The sequence below is a fragment of the Phascolarctos cinereus genome, unplaced genomic scaffold (assembly GCF_003287225.1).
Source record: "Phascolarctos cinereus isolate Bilbo 61053 unplaced genomic scaffold, phaCin_HiC Scaffold_5;HRSCAF=322, whole genome shotgun sequence".
Classification (NCBI taxonomy): Eukaryota; Metazoa; Chordata; class Mammalia; order Diprotodontia; family Phascolarctidae; genus Phascolarctos; species Phascolarctos cinereus.
This window is the reverse complement of record NW_027555958.1, coordinates 215,020,816-215,036,590: the sequence shown is the minus strand read 5'-3', so window position 1 is coordinate 215,036,590 and position 15,775 is coordinate 215,020,816. Positions and strand designations below refer to the sequence as shown.

Sequence of the window (15,775 nt, the reverse complement as noted above, 5' to 3'; positions counted from 1 at the left end):
AATAAATGAATTAACTAATGATTTTTTTTATTGTTTTTTCCCCAAAACAACTAATTGCTGGTTTATTTATTAGTTCATTGGTTTTTTCCCCTAATTTTATTAATCTTTCCTTTTAGTTTTTGGATTTCCATTTTGTTAACAGAGATTTTAAATTTATTGTTTTTCTATTTTTTTAGTTGCATTCTCAATTCATTGATCTGCTTTTTCTCTCCTTTATTAATGTATATGTTTAGAGAAATAATTCTTCCTATAAATACTGCTTCAGCTCCATCCCATAAATTTTGGTATCTTGTCTCATTTTTGCCATTCTTTTTAGTTAACTTATTATTTCTATGATCTGCTCTTTTACCCACTGATTCTTTAAGGTCATATGATTTAATTTCTCATTACTTTTAATCTCTGCTTCCCCAGTTCTTTATTGAATGTAATTTTCATTACCTTATGATCTGAGAAGGATGTATTTTAATATTTCAGCTTTTCTATATTTGTCTGTAAGGTTTTTATGGCATACTAAGTTGTCAAATATTGTGAAGGTGCCATGTATTGCTGAGAAAAAAAAAAGATATACTCCTTTTCTATTCCCATTTAGTTTTCTTCATTTGGCTATCATATCTAGCTTTTTAAAAAAATGATTCATTTTCTTAACCTTTCAAAAACTTATTTTATGGTTAGAGTTTATCTGTTTCTGAGAAGTGGAAGTTGAGTCCCCCTACTATTACTGTTTTACTGTTTACTTCCTCTTTTAATTCATTTAACTTTTCTTAAACTTTTGGCTGCTATACATTTTTGTGTACATATATGTTTAGAATTGATATTGTTTTACTATCTATACTGCCTTTTACAAATATGCAGCTTCCTTGCTCATCTCTTTTAATTGGCTTTACTTTTCCTTTTGTTTTATCTGAGATTGTGATTGCTGTCCCTGTTCTTTTAAACTTCAGCTGAAGCATAAGAGACTCTGTTCCCTCCCAGTATAGTAATCCTTTGTTTGTCTTTCTGTTTCAAGTAATTTTTTTTGTAAACAATATATTGCTGTATTCTTGTTTCTAATCCATTTTTTTTCTATCAGCTTCTGTTTTATGGAAGAATTAAGGTATTCTGGAGGCCAGAGGAACTAGGACTAAAATCAAGACCCAGCAAATGAGGGGAAAAAATTGATATTCAATGATGTAGAGGAATTTAATGCATTCTCGAAAAGCCAGAGCTAAGTAGAAAAATTTACTTTCAAATACAAGACTCAAGAGAAGCATGAATAGGTAAATAGGAAAGTGAAATCATAAGGGACTTATTAAAGTTGACTTGTTTACATTCCTACATGGAAAGATGGTATTTGAAACTCATGAGACCTTTCTCATTATTAAGGTAGTAGGAGGGAATATATGTTCCTCTGCGTGTGTGTGTGTGTGTGTGTGTGTGTGTGCGCACCTGTGTGTGTCTGTACAGAGGGCACAGGGTGAATTGAAGATGAAGGGATGATATCTGGAGAATAAAATTAAGGGGTGAGAGAGAGGAATGTACTAGGAGAAGGAAAAAGGGAGAGGTAGAATGGGGTAAATTATCTTACATAAAAGAGGCAAGAAAAAGCTTATATTGTGGAGGGGAAGTGGGGGGAGGTGAAAGTGAATGAATGAATCTTACTCTCATTGGATATGGCTTAAGGAGGGAATATACATATACACTCAATTGGGTATTGAAACCTATCTCACCCTACAGGAAAATAAGGAGTATGGGGATAAGAGAGGGGAGATGATAGAAGGGAGGGAAAATGGGGGGGGATAATCAGAAGCAAACACTTTAAGAGGGACAGGGTCAAAGGAGAAAATAAAGGAGGGTGGGATAGAATGAAGGGAAATATAAGTTTTCACAACATGACTATTATGGAAGTGTTTTCCATGACTACACCTATATAACCTATATTGAGTTGCTTGCCTTCTCAATGAGAGTGGGTGGGTAGAGAATTTGGAACTCAAAGCTTTAAAAACAAATGTTAAAAATTGTTTTTACATGCAACTGGGAAATTAGGTATATAGGCAGTAAGGTATAGAAATCTATCCCTCCCTACAGGAAAATAGAAGAGGAAAGGGATAAGACGGGGAGTGTAAAGAAGGGAGGGGAAGAGGTACTCAGAATGCATGCCATCTTGGGGTGAGGGAAAGAGAGAAATGGGGAGAAAATTTGAAACTCATGATCTTGTGCAAGTGAATATTGAAACCTAAAAATAAATAAGTTAATTAAAAAAACAACAACAACCAGGGAAGCCATGAGACAGAATGAAGAATGAGAATATGCAAGGCAGAGGAATAGCCGGTAAAAATTATCCAAGTCTGGAATGCAGTATATTGTCAGAGGAACAGCAAAACGTATAGTTTCATTGGAATGAAGAATACATGGGGAGAGTAGGATGTAAAAAAAGATTGTAAAAGTAATAAGGATTGGATAGAGCACCGGCCCTGGAGTCAGGAGGACCTGAGTTCAAATCTGACCTCAGACACTCAGACACATAATACTTCCTAGCTATATCACTCTGGGCAAGTCACTTAACCCCAATTGCCTCACAAAAAAAAAAAAAGTAATAAGTATTAAGGTTGTGAAGGGCTTTGAATGACAAGCGGGAATTTTAGATAATTGTTTGGTGCCAAATAAAAGTACAACGATTAGATATATTGCAAAAAGAATATTGGATTAGTAAAATGTTAATTCAATGGAATTTTGGCTTCTTGAAATCAGGGAATTTTAAATTTCTTTTTCTCCAGCACCTGGGGGAAAAAACCTTTTCACCTTGAAGATATGTAATAAATGTTTGCTGAATTATATAAGCCAAGGACTGTCACATTTATGTATATGCATATTCTGCAGCTAGCACAAATCTTGACATATAATAGGCACTTAAATGATTCTTGATTGGATTGAACTATGAGTCAGTGATTTGTGTCCCAACTATACCTCTACTAGCTTTGTACATGAGGAATTTATTTAATTTATTTGGACCAGATTTTCCTCTCCTACAAAGTGAAAAGGTTGGACTCAATGATCTTTGAGTTCTTTTTCAGTCGTGCTAGTTTAGTACTCAGTGGGCGTCTGGAAGTTAATGACAATTCAGTTTAGCAAAATGAGTCTTTGAATGAATCTACTTACACCTAATTTTCAGTCTGTAAAATTATCTTTCACCTTTGGATTCATTAATTCTGTCTCTTTATTTTTATAGATTTGTGAAATCATTGAACTTGAGTTAAGAAATTAATTGGTTTATTACAACATTTGTAAACCTCCCAAGCAAATAGCAGTAATTGTAATTGACAGTCACATAGCACTTCATGATTTACCAAGCATTTTTACTTATATTATTTCATTTTGTTCTCACAACCACCTTGTGAGGTAGATAATACAAGGATTATCATCTACATTTACAAATGAGAAAATGGAAACTCAAGGACATGTAACGAATACATGTCCAAGGAAAAATGTAAATCAACTTTAAAAATGTAATTCTGCTTTCTGCGATAGAGGACAAGAGGAAAATTTAGGTGATAATGATGATAAAAACATTAATAAAATTTTATTTTAAAAATGCAAGTCTGTCTAAGCTCTTCTAAGGAAAGAATTTGCTGATTCTTATTCTCTACGTGACTCTGGGATAAAGTTTTATTAGTTCACTTTTCAGTGTCTTATAGTCTTAATAGCAAGATTATGTTCTCTTAATTTTGACTCAAACTCCTGCTACTGGCATTTCAACTTTTATTGAATTCCAATTAAATGCAACAACGATCAAGCACCAACTTTATGCAATGCACTGTGCTAGGTGCTGGGAAGAGAAACCAAAAATTAGACAGTTCCTGCACCCAAGGAATTCACATTCTGCTAGGTAGATTCAACATGTATTCAGGTAAGTAAATACAAAGTGATTTTATGACAGAGAGAGCACGAGAATTTAGGTGGGAGGGGGAGATCAGAAAAGGCCTCTTATATGAGGAAGTTAGGTGTTCTATGAAGTAGGATTGAGTAGAAAGTACATTTTAGGCATTCAGGAACACTTGCACAAAAAGAAGCATGCAGTGGAATATCATGTTTGAAGGACAGCTAATAGGCAAGTATGACTGTAGGGGAAAGTGCATGAAAGGGAGCAAGATGAAATAACGCTGAAAAGTTAGGTGGGAGTAGTTTTGGGAAGCTTCAAGTGAAAAGTGGAGAATTCTGTCTTTTATCACAGAAGCACTAGGCAGTCACCAAAGTGATAGATTTTTGTATATCTGTTTTTAGCATATCTGATCAGATCTGTTTTAGTAATGCTATTTTGTTATTTGGAGAATTAATTGGCAAGATGTTTGAATCAGTGAGGCTGGTTAGGAAGCTATTATAGTAGTCCAGGATCTCACCAACTAGGTGATGATTGCCTGAAATAAAGCTATTTGAGTGGAAAGAAATGGACATAGATGAGAGATGTCATATAGGTATAATGGACAATGCTGCAACTAATCATATGTGGGTAGAAATGGATATGGAGAATCATGGATGATACCTAGGTTCTAAATCTCTCAAAAGAAATTGGAAAATTTGGAAGAATGATTAATTTTTAGGAAACACAATGAGTTCTGTTTTAGAAATGTTGAGTTTGGGGACTGTAGGATACTCCAGCAGATATATTCAGTAGTCAGTTGGTAATATGGAGTTGTTGTTCAGAAAAGAGATTAGAACTGAATGTATTGTTTTGGAAATTGTTTGCATAGCTGATAAGATAGACAAGAGAATGAGTGGATAGAGAAGAGAAGACCCCAGATTGAACTTTGACTTTAATGACTTCCTATTGCTATATAGCAAAAGAAGACCAGATGGTCACTCTCCTTTAACTCTCATATACTCAGACTAGTAGCCTAATAATTCTTTTCTTTAATTAAATGAGATAAATTACATAACTATCTCCAACCTTACCCCTTCCCTTCTAATTTAAATTTTGAGTTTATTGATATCTTTTTGTTTTTCAATATTTAGATTTCTCACTGGACCCCTTCTCAGAGAAGTATCCTTCAAAATAAACTTTTTTTGTTGTTAAAAAAGAAAAGAAAAGAGAAAAAGAAGTGGAAGAGAAAAATTCAGAAAACTGATTAATATATTGACATTTTCTGACTTGTTAGACAAGGTTTTCACACCTTTGAGCCCTTTTATCTCTGCAGAGGAATAGGGGAATGTCTCTACTTATATCTTCCCTGGAGTTAAGCTTGCTATTTGTAATTTTGCAACATTCACTTTCAGTTATTTTGTGATTATTTCTTTCTACTTCCATTGTTGTAGTTATTGTGCATATCATTTTATTAACTCTATATTTACTTCATTTGTATAATTTCATGTCTTTCCCTTCTCTGTAGTCATCGTATTTGTTGTTTCTTACAGAACATTAATAAATTATTATATCTATATAAAATAATTTGTTTAGTCATTCCCTTTTCAGTGACAACTATTTTGTTTTTAGTTCTTTACTACTAAAAATATGCTACTATATTTCAACACACATGAAGCCTTCATTTTTTGTAAATAATCTCCTTTGGATTCATGCCCAGAAGTGGAGTCAAAGACAAATAGACATTTTTGCTTCTTTACAGAATTTGAAATTGCTTTCTAGAATGGTTGCACTGATCCAGTTCTAATAACAATACACTTGTGTGTTTTCATGCTTCATGTTCCTCTGCTTTACATACTAAATTTTCCATATTCTGAATTATGGGGCTTAAAGTCAAATGTATTATGTGATAGATGAAATTTTCAAAAATATTGAATAGCAGATGATTATGATTATCATCATTTTTTTGAGGCTTAAATTTAGAAAAAACTAAAAGTATCTTAGAGATAATCCATTTGAACCTTTGATTTCAAAGCTGAAATAGAAGTGGCAGCATGGTGGGCAATGGACTGAATCATAGGAATGTAGAGCTGAGTGAGACCATAGAAGTTTAGTCTAACCCTTTCTTTTTGTAGATTAAGAAAGCAGCCCAAAATAAGAAAATATTTACCCAAGGTTATAAGATAGTGGAGGAGGAGCCAAAATTGAAGATGAGTATCAGAAAACCTGAAGTTTAGTTCTCAATTTGTCACTTAAAAACTGTGAGATTAACAGCATCTCAGTGACCTTAATGGGTCTATTTCTTCAACTGTAAAATACAGGATTTGGGTAAGATGCTCACAATACATCTTATTTTCTTTCCTCAGAAATCCTGAATGCTTTCTGACATTCTTTTCATCTATAGCATCATCATTCACCAGGTTTCTCACATTTTCAACCTTTGGGTTATCCTAGAAATCATCCCTCTATCTCACCTCACATTCAGTTGGTAAATTCAATATAGTGGTTCCTTGCCTTCAGCTCTCATAGCTTTACCCTCCACTCTATTCTCTATTACACTAACCTTAAAGAGGCTTTCAATACAACTCTCCAAGAGAGTCAGGAAGTCAGTTATTAACCATTTATTAAGTGCTTACTATTTGCTGGACACTTTGCTAAATGTAGGAGGTTCAAGGAAAGACAAAAATCATCTCTTTTCTCAGAAAGCATACATTATATTGGGGCAAAGTGGTAAAATATCAACTTTCTCAGCATTTAACCCATCCTTCATATTGCTGCCAGAATAATTGTTAGTGCATACAGTGGTTTTGTCAATTTGATTTTATTTTTCAATTAAAAAATCTAATTTTCTCCCTCCCACCCCTCTGCTGGGAGAACACAACACACAGACAGACACACACATAATATGTAATAAATATGCACAGGAAAAAAAAACAATTACCATATTAATCATATAAAAATAATCTATGTTTCATTTGAGACCATGAATCTATCACTTCCTTGTCAGGAGATAGGAAGTACGTTTCATCATGAGTCTTTTGGAATTGTGGCTAGACACTAAATTGATTACAGTTTTTAAATCTTTTGAAATTATTAGTGTTTACAACTGTTGTAATTATGTAATTTTTGTCCTGCTTCTGCTTATTTCTATCTGCATCAATTCAGACAAGTCTTACCAGTTTTCTCAGAAATGATTCCCTTAATGATTTGTTAGAGGACATTCATTAGACATATACCATAATTTATTCAAACATCTCCACTAATTCATGAGAACCTCCTTATGTTCCAGCATTTTGTCACCAGAAAAGTATACACACACACACACACACACACACACATATATATATATGACAAATATAGCTATCTATGTCTATCTGTCTATCTATCAAGAGTGTACACACAGATGCACAAACACACACATATACAGTTGTTTGACCTCTTTCTTTGATATCCTTGATATATAGAATGTGCAGTAGTATCTCTGGGTCAAGGAATATATGCACAATTTAGTAACTTTTGGGTAGTAGTTTCAAATTGCTTTTTGTATTGGTTGTACACATTTTCAGTTCCATGAACAGTACATTAATGTGCCTGTTTTTCCTTAGTCTGTTCAACATTTATTATTTTTCTTTTTTTGTTAACTTTAACAATCTGATACATGAGATAAAACCTGAGGGATTTTTTTTTATTTTCTAATTACTGATTTGGAGCATTGCTTTATGACTATTAATGGCTTGCATTTCTTCCTATGGAAACCACCTATTCATGTTATTTTACCGATTATCAATTAAGGAAATTGTTATGAAGTTACATTGGATTCCTATGTATCTTGGAAATGAAACCTTCTTTAGAGAAAATTGCTGCAAGGGAGACATCTAGGTGGCCTAGTAGATAGAGCACTGGTTTGGATTCAGAAAGACAACAGTTCAAATTTGTCCTCAGACACTGACTAGCTCTGTGACTTTGGGAATGTCATTTAACCTTTGAGTCAGTTCCTCAACAGTAAAATGAAAAAAAAATAGCACTTATGTCCCAGGGTTGTTTTGAGGAAGAGATAATATTTTATAAAGTGCTTAGCACAGTGACCGACACATAGTAGGTACTTAATAATTTCTTATTTCCAAACATTTTCCCATTTACCTGCTCCTCTTCTAGTTTCAGTTGCATTGGTTTTAATTTTTATATAATAAATACATTTATCCTCCCATCATTTTCTTGTTTTTCCCTAAACAAGAGCTCAATCATTGTTTCTTACCCTTCCTTCCTTCCTTTGTTTCTTCCTTTCTTACTTCCTTCTTTCCATCTATCCTTCTTTCCTTCCTTCCTTCCTTCCTTCCTTCCTTCCTTCCTTCCTTCCTTCTTCTTCCTTCCTTCCTTCCTTCCTTCTTTTCTCTCTTTCTTTCCTTCCTCAGTTCATAATCTGCTGCTTCAGTTAGTTTATTTAATGACTAATCACTTCCTGATTTTGTCTTTCACTTTACTCCTCCTTCTTCCCTCTTCCATTTCTTTCATTTCCTTATCAAGTGAAATGTGTTTCAATACACAATTCAGTGTTTTTCCCTCCCTTGATGAAATCAGATGAAAATGAAGTTGAAGTCACTCCATCTATCCCTTTTTTCCTTGTTTATATAGTGCTCTCCTTTTACAAGATGATTATATGTTATTATTTTCCCTATTCTTCCTCTTCCCATTCCCCTTTAGTATATTTCTTTCTTTTCTTCTTTTAAGATCATCAAATATAATAAATTCATTCCCAGACCCTCTGCCTTATTTGATTCCTTCTATGGCTCTTGATAGGGTTCTGAGAGTATACTTGTATAATCTTCCACCATTAGATTGTAAACACTTCATCCTTGTTTAGTCCATTGTGATTTATCATTCATTATGATTTATCATTCATATTTTTTCATCTTTTTTTATACCTGTTTGTATTTCAAATTTTCTTGTCATCTCTGCTCTATCTATCCACACATACCTATATAATATACATATAATATAATATATGTAATATTACATATGATATTATTTGCATTATATATAAAACTTGAAAGCTCTGAATTTTGCCCATGATATTCCTCAAAGTTTTCATTTTGAGATTTCTCTCAGGAGTTGATGTGTGGATTCATTCAGTTTCTACTTTGCCTTGTCCCTGGTTCTAAGAGATCTGGGCAGTTTTATTTCATGATTTCTTAAAATACAGTGTCTAGGATCTCTCTCTCTCTCTCTCTCTCTCTCTCTCTCTCTCTCTCTCTCTCTCTCTCTCTCTCTCTCATAAAAGTAAAACTGACTTGAAAATAAATCAAGGAGAGATAATTTAAGAATCATTGGGCAACCTGAAAACCCTTACCATAATGAAGAGAGAGAAACCTTACATTTTCTTCTGTTTTTCAGTTTTTGAAACTAAAAAAAAATCTTGTTTTTTCATAGTCATTAATGTCTATTAATCCATTTTAGTTTTCAATTAATCTATTACCTGTTTAAGGTTTTCTATCATTAGTGCTAGGCTGTTATTTTCTCTCCAAGTCTTTCTTTTCTTCATATATCTCATTTATTTTCTGATTTTTTCTTTGAGTACTCTCATTTATTTATAAAATCAGTTTAATTTTTAAAATAAATTTTAAAATCTTAATTTCTTCTAGGAATTCTAGTTGAACTTGTGACCAAGCTATGTTTTCTTGGAGATACAATAAATATTTGTGGTGGGATTTTTGTTTTGTTTTATTGGTTTGTTTTTCTCATTCTTCTAGCTTTACTTCCAGAATATAGACTTTGTATTAGGGCCTATCTCTGTGCACTTCCAGGATGAAATATCTAGATATTGCTTAGTCCTGGTTTTTGTTTTAATTTATTATTTTGGGTCCTGCTTCTGCTTTTTTTAGATATTTAGTTCTGTGTTCTTCAAGAATCAAAGATGTGTCTCAGGCTGGAACTTACAGACTTTCTGTCAACCACCAGCTGTCTAATCCAGATCAAATTCTATTTGTTATACCTCTTGGTCTAAGCTTTTGTTTTTTAATTTTTAAAAAACAATTTTAACATATGTTTTTAAAACTTTGGGTTACACTGGTCTAAGCTTTTAATGTTCTTGACCTGGTTTTATATCTAGCAACATCACTGTGGCCTTGCCCCTTGTTGGAACTCCAGTAGATTGCTGCTGGCCTCAGTTACCATCTGCTAGCTGAAAACCTTTGCAGTTCCAAGGTGAGAAAACTGCATATTTCCCCTTAGCTATTATAATGTAGCTTTCTGACTGTCCTGAAGATTAGATCTGAGACCCTGATCTGTTCCAAAAGTCAAAACATATAGCTGCATATTAATTTTTGTCCAGTACACAATTTCAGTCTTGCTTAAGACACCCTGTCTGAACTACCTCTTTTGAGGTATTTTCCCTTCTCAATCCATACTGGATTTGAGACCCAGCTCTGGGGTATGAATAACAGAATTTCTAGTTGGTATATATTCCTGCTTCTTGCAAAGTGTTAGTCATTCCAAGCTGGTTCTGGGACCTCTTCTTGCCATAGTACATAGCTTCAGACACTAGTTCAATCCCTGCATTTGAAGATTCCAATTGGTTCTGTCCTATATAGAAGTAGTCCCCAGGGTTTGAAGACCTATTTCTGTCTCTCTATGCTGACCATGGCTGGAAAAAAAAAATTACTCATTATGATTTTTCCTTAAGTTTCCTGATCATGACTAGGTCTCGTACATGTTCTAGATTGTGAAACAACTGTAGGGGGGAGCTGAGATTTACTGCTTCCTTCTATTCCACCTTCACTGTTCTCACTACACAGAGATCCAACAATCTACCTCCTCTAAGCAAAAAATCCTTCAGGGGATTATATTGCCATCTTAGTAAAATTCAAACGCCTTTATTTGGAGATTAAGGTCCCATACCATCTGGCACTACCTACCTTTCTAGCCTCAACTTATATTACCAACTTCTATACACTCTCCACACCACTCCAACCAGTCTACAATACTGTGTTCTGAATGTCCTTTGTCACCCTGAACCACTACAGCTTTTCTTATACTGTTCTTTATGTCTCATATGTTCTTCTTCTTATTGAACCATTAAATTTCTACTCATCCTTTTAAGCCCAATGAATTTTCTCCTATTTTCTCCAGTATTCTCCCTGCATCTCTCTCCTCCATCCATTAGTTGGAAATCACTTTTCCCTCAGACCTCACATAGCACTTTGTACTGCAACTCTAAGCCAAGGGTTCTTAATCATTTTTATGGGTCCCTTTAGCAATCTGGTGAATATGGGGCAACTAGGTGACACAGTGGATATAGTGTTAGTCTGAAGTGACTCAACTACCTGAGTTCAAATCTGACTTTGGACACTTACTAGCTGTGTGACACTGAGCAAGATACTTAATATTGTTTCCTTAAATTTTCCCATCTATTAAGTTAGCTGGAGAAGGAAATGGCTAACCATTCCAATCTTTTCCAAGAAAATGCCAAATTGGATCACAAAGTCAAACATGATTGAAATGACTCAACAACAAGACTATGGGCCCCTTTTCTGAATAGTGTTTTTAAATACAACAAGCAAATCTAAAGAACTTCTAAATTTCCTTTAGATATTAATGAGAATAAAGATGAATTTTTCCCATCCAAGTTCACAGACTCCCTCTAATCTGAGGTCATTAATTCTTGCTCTGAGCCAATCAATCAATTTCTGAGGCAAATTTATTAACTGCCTAGTATTTAGTAGTCCTTGTATTCAGTGTTAGAGATAAAAAGACAAAAATTAAGTAGTCTCAGTTCCCAAGATCACATTCTATCAGGAAAAAGAAGACATACCCACATAAGCATAAAGATAATACACATAAATTAAATGAAAGATAATTTTGATGTTGGGGACACTAGTAGCTGGTAAAATCAGGAAAGGCCTAATATAGAAGGTAGTATTTGAGTTGAGCTTTGAAGGCAGATGGAGATTATAAGTAGAGGTGAAGAGGAAGTTCATTTCAGGCAAAAGAAATTATTTCATTTTTTTCTTTGCATACTAAGCATCAAGTATAGTGCCTAGTACACAGCATAAATACTTTTTCATTGATTGGTTGATTTAGAATTAAAGGGAAAAACGAGAGCTATGTGAATTCTGAGCCTGTGAAAAGGCACAAATATGGGAGAAGGAATGTCATGAGTGAAGAATAGCAAAATGGACAGAATGTTTAAATCATAATGTATATGAAAGGCAGTGATCAGGAAGGAGTACATTCCAAGCATGTAAGAAATCTAATGTAAGACAAAGCAATGGGAGATAGAGTGTCAGACATAAAAAATAGCAAGCTTGGTTATTAGCTGGTGTTTCTAGAAGAGAGTAATGTGCAATACGGCAGAAAAGTTGTATGGGACCATGTTGTGAACATTAAATTGTCAAATAGAGGTGTTTTTGCTTTAATCTAGAGAAGAATAGGTAGCCATTGGACGAGTAAGAAAATAACAGGGGGAGATTCGTGCTTTATAAAAACATTTTGGCAGCTGTATAGAAGTTGAATTAGAGAAAGACTTGAATGAGAGACACCATTTGGGAAACTATTGCAGTGCTCCAGGTGAAAATTTATGATGGCTCAAACTAGAGTGATAGCTATGTGAATAGAGAGGAGAATGTATGCAAGAGATACTGTTGGAACAGTATATATAAGATTGGAAATTGATTGGATATGTGAGAAAGTATGAAGAGTAAGAGGATGATACCAAGGTTACAAATCTGGATGCTTAGAAGAATCATGATGCATTTGGCAGAAATAAGGAAATTTGGAAGACAGCTGGTATTTTGAAGAGGGAGGGTGAGAAAGATAATTAATTTTGTTTTGGATGAGACATTTAGTTCAAAATGTCTAAACGGCAATTGGTAATGTGAGATTAGAGCTCAGGAGACTAGACATATACAGATCAGGAGTTATCTGCCAAGAGAGGAAATTAAACTGATGGGAGGTGACAAGGTCACCAAGTGAGAGAATGTAGAGAGAAAATAGAAGGGCTAGAAAAGACCCTTGGGGTACACCCATAGTGAGAGGGTGTGGCATGGATAATGGCCTATTAAGTAAGGCTGAGAGGGATATCAGGCATATAGGCAAAGCCCAAGCAATTCCTCAAAACCCAGAGTGGTTTCAGTATCTGAGAAGAGAGGGTGATGAACAGACACCTTTTAAGTGTCTAGTTTAAAAGCTGCAGAGAGATCATGCAAGATGAGGATTGAGAAAAGGCTATTAGATGTAGCAACTGAGAGATCATTGTTAACCTAGAGAAAGCAGTTTCAGTTGAATGGAGAGATTGCAATCTAGATCCCAGAGGGTTTTGAAGCAAGTGAGGAGAAGTAAAGGCAACAAATATAGATAGCTTCTCTCAAGGAGTTTGTCTGAGAAAGAGTAGAGAGATTGGGTGTGGGTGATAACTGGCAAGGATAACAGAAGGCTTTTGATTTGTTTTGTTTTTAATGATGTCAGAGAAAAGTAGGGGCAATTTGCTAGAGAAAATAGGAAATGAGATCAAAGGTACATAGAGAAGTTTGGACTTGGCAAGGAAAAGGAACTCTCTCTTCATTAGAGGACAAGCCATTGCAAATGAATGGATTATGTTACATTTTTATGGGCATTAGTAAGTGACATCAATAAAACTGTTAAATGTTATATCTTAGAATCTGTGAAACTTTCAAATGCTGTGTACTAAGTTCATGGTCAGCATTTTAAATTGTGTGGTGAAATTGTAGGTGTGAATCTGCTTTCTCCTTTGCATTTGCTAAGCTGACCTCTGATATAATTGGTCCTATTTTGAGGCAAAGGAAAATATCAAGAATACAATTAACAAGTGGATAACAACAAATTAGTTACTTAATAATTGACTAGAAAGTTAGTCTCTAATATATATTGAGTTTTAAATGTTATTCTTTGTACTGGTGCTCATACAAATGCTTATGACTTCATTTCACGAGCTTGCTAAATTCAAGTAACTACTACTAATTACTGGAAAATGAGTTTAAAATTTAAGCAGCCTAGTGTAGTGGGAAGAGAGCAAGGATAAAAACAGGAGACCTAACTTCAAATTCTCCCTCAGAGATTGTGATCTGTGTGACCTAGGTCAAGAACCCATCTGTGCTCAGTTTCTCCTGTACTATTAAAATGAAAATTATGTAGCTTCTACTATGCGCATACCAGAAAGAACTGTGGAACAATTTATAAATGCTCTAGGCACAAGTAGTTTGGAGGAGACTTGGGTTCATACATCATCATTTGTACATACTAGCTATGTTACCTTAGACAAGTCATTTAACATTTATGTACTTCAGATAATTCCATGTAGGTTAACATAACTGCAGGTAAATATGACTGAGATAGTCAATTATAGTGGAGGTAGACTGGCAATGAATTAATTCTTGCTTTGACAGGTATTGGGCACGTGAAACTACTTGAATCATCTAACCCCAGGCAGCTATCAAAAAGAATAAGGTTATAAGGCAAGTGCTGATTGGCATTGGTAGGTAAAGTTTCCTTCCTGGATGTTCTCTATACTATATGAAATTATAAGCCAGATTTCTGTGCCCCCCCCAAAAAAAAGGGAATGGCTATTTTTAGATAAAGGGAAGAAATACAGCTTGTCTAGGGCTGCTCTACACAATTCTATTCATTAATTAATTTCATAAGTTTGGATGAGCTTGTAATACTTTTAAGAGTATTAAGAGTAATGTTTTAGAGCTGGAAGTGACTTTAGAGAACATCCAGTGTAGCCTCCTCATTTTATAGATGAGGAAAATGAAGTTCAGAGAGATTAAGTGACTAGACCCAGGTCATACAGCTAGTTAGTAGTACAGCTGACTTCAAATCTTGCACTTTTCCCATTTGTGCCATTTAGATACAAGAGCTTGGCAATAGAGCATACCACTAGTTGACAGTATTATTTTGTGGTGACCAATACAGACTTTTTTTTTTTAACCTAACCTGGTAATACAAAATAATTTTAAAATACCCAAGATTTATAATTATATGTGTTTCCTGGTATGCCAGCAAATACATGACACCTTGTTGAAAACATAGTTGTGGTTTTCCTTTGCTGAAAATTGTGTGTGTGTGTGTGTGTGTATGTATATATGCATATGTATATATAATGTATATATACACATATACATATGTGTATATGTATATATGTATACACACATACACACGATTGACTGATGGGATATTTTTTTCCAATAAAAGTAAGAAAGGATCATGTTGTCACTGTTCAGTCATTTTGAGTCATATCTGACACTTCAGAACCCCATTTTGGGTTCTTCTTGCCAAAGATACTGGAGGGGTTTGCTATTTCCTTCTTCAGAAGATGAGTGTTCCTGATTCTAAGCCCATTGCTCTATCCACTGCCCCACCTAGCTGACCTAAGAAAGGATCATAGAGGTTGCCTGTTTCAACTCATATTGAGCTTAAGTTCTAATTTAGACACTATCTTTCAGATGCTGGGAAAGGAATATAATCTTATAAGTCCCAGTTTCCTTCTCTGTAAAATTAGAATTATAAAATCCTATGTCTCAGGTTCTCATGAACATCAAATGAAATAATATATGTAAAATGCTTTGAAAATTTTAAACTACATATTTAACCAATTGTCATCATTTATTATTATTGTTTTATTCAACAAGACTTCATCCAGCTTTTGCTTGAAGACTTCAACTATTTCCTCCAGAGGCAGAACATTTCATTTTTCTATATCTCTACTATTAGGCAGTTTTCCATCACATCAAGTTGAATTTTGCCTTTTTATAACTTCTCCACATTGTGTCTTGCTCTACCCTCTGGCCATGTAATAGACAGACATTCACATTTTTTAAGATAACTACCATGTCTTGTTCAGCTCTCCAATTCTGGCCCTATCACATTTAACATCTTTTTTTTCTTAAATCAAAAACTTGGGAAAAGGCATAGATATTATGTTCATCAATT

The 15,775-nt window shown here is 34.3% G+C and overlaps 1 protein-coding gene across 4 annotated transcripts in view; it reads left to right on the top strand.

The window, feature by feature from the left end:
• The window catches only part of TINAG (tubulointerstitial nephritis antigen), a 212,104-nt gene that overhangs the window by 145,105 nt on the left and 51,224 nt on the right, over positions 1-15,775 (top strand). The window contains exon 10 of one of the 4 annotated variants that reach the window (XR_013487005.1): positions 9,939-10,033. The exons of the other annotated variants lie outside the window; for them this stretch is intronic. The gene's annotated coding sequence lies outside the window, so the exon portion shown is untranslated. The remainder of the gene's footprint in view (positions 1-9,938; positions 10,034-15,775) is intronic. 4 annotated transcript variants of the gene reach the window in all.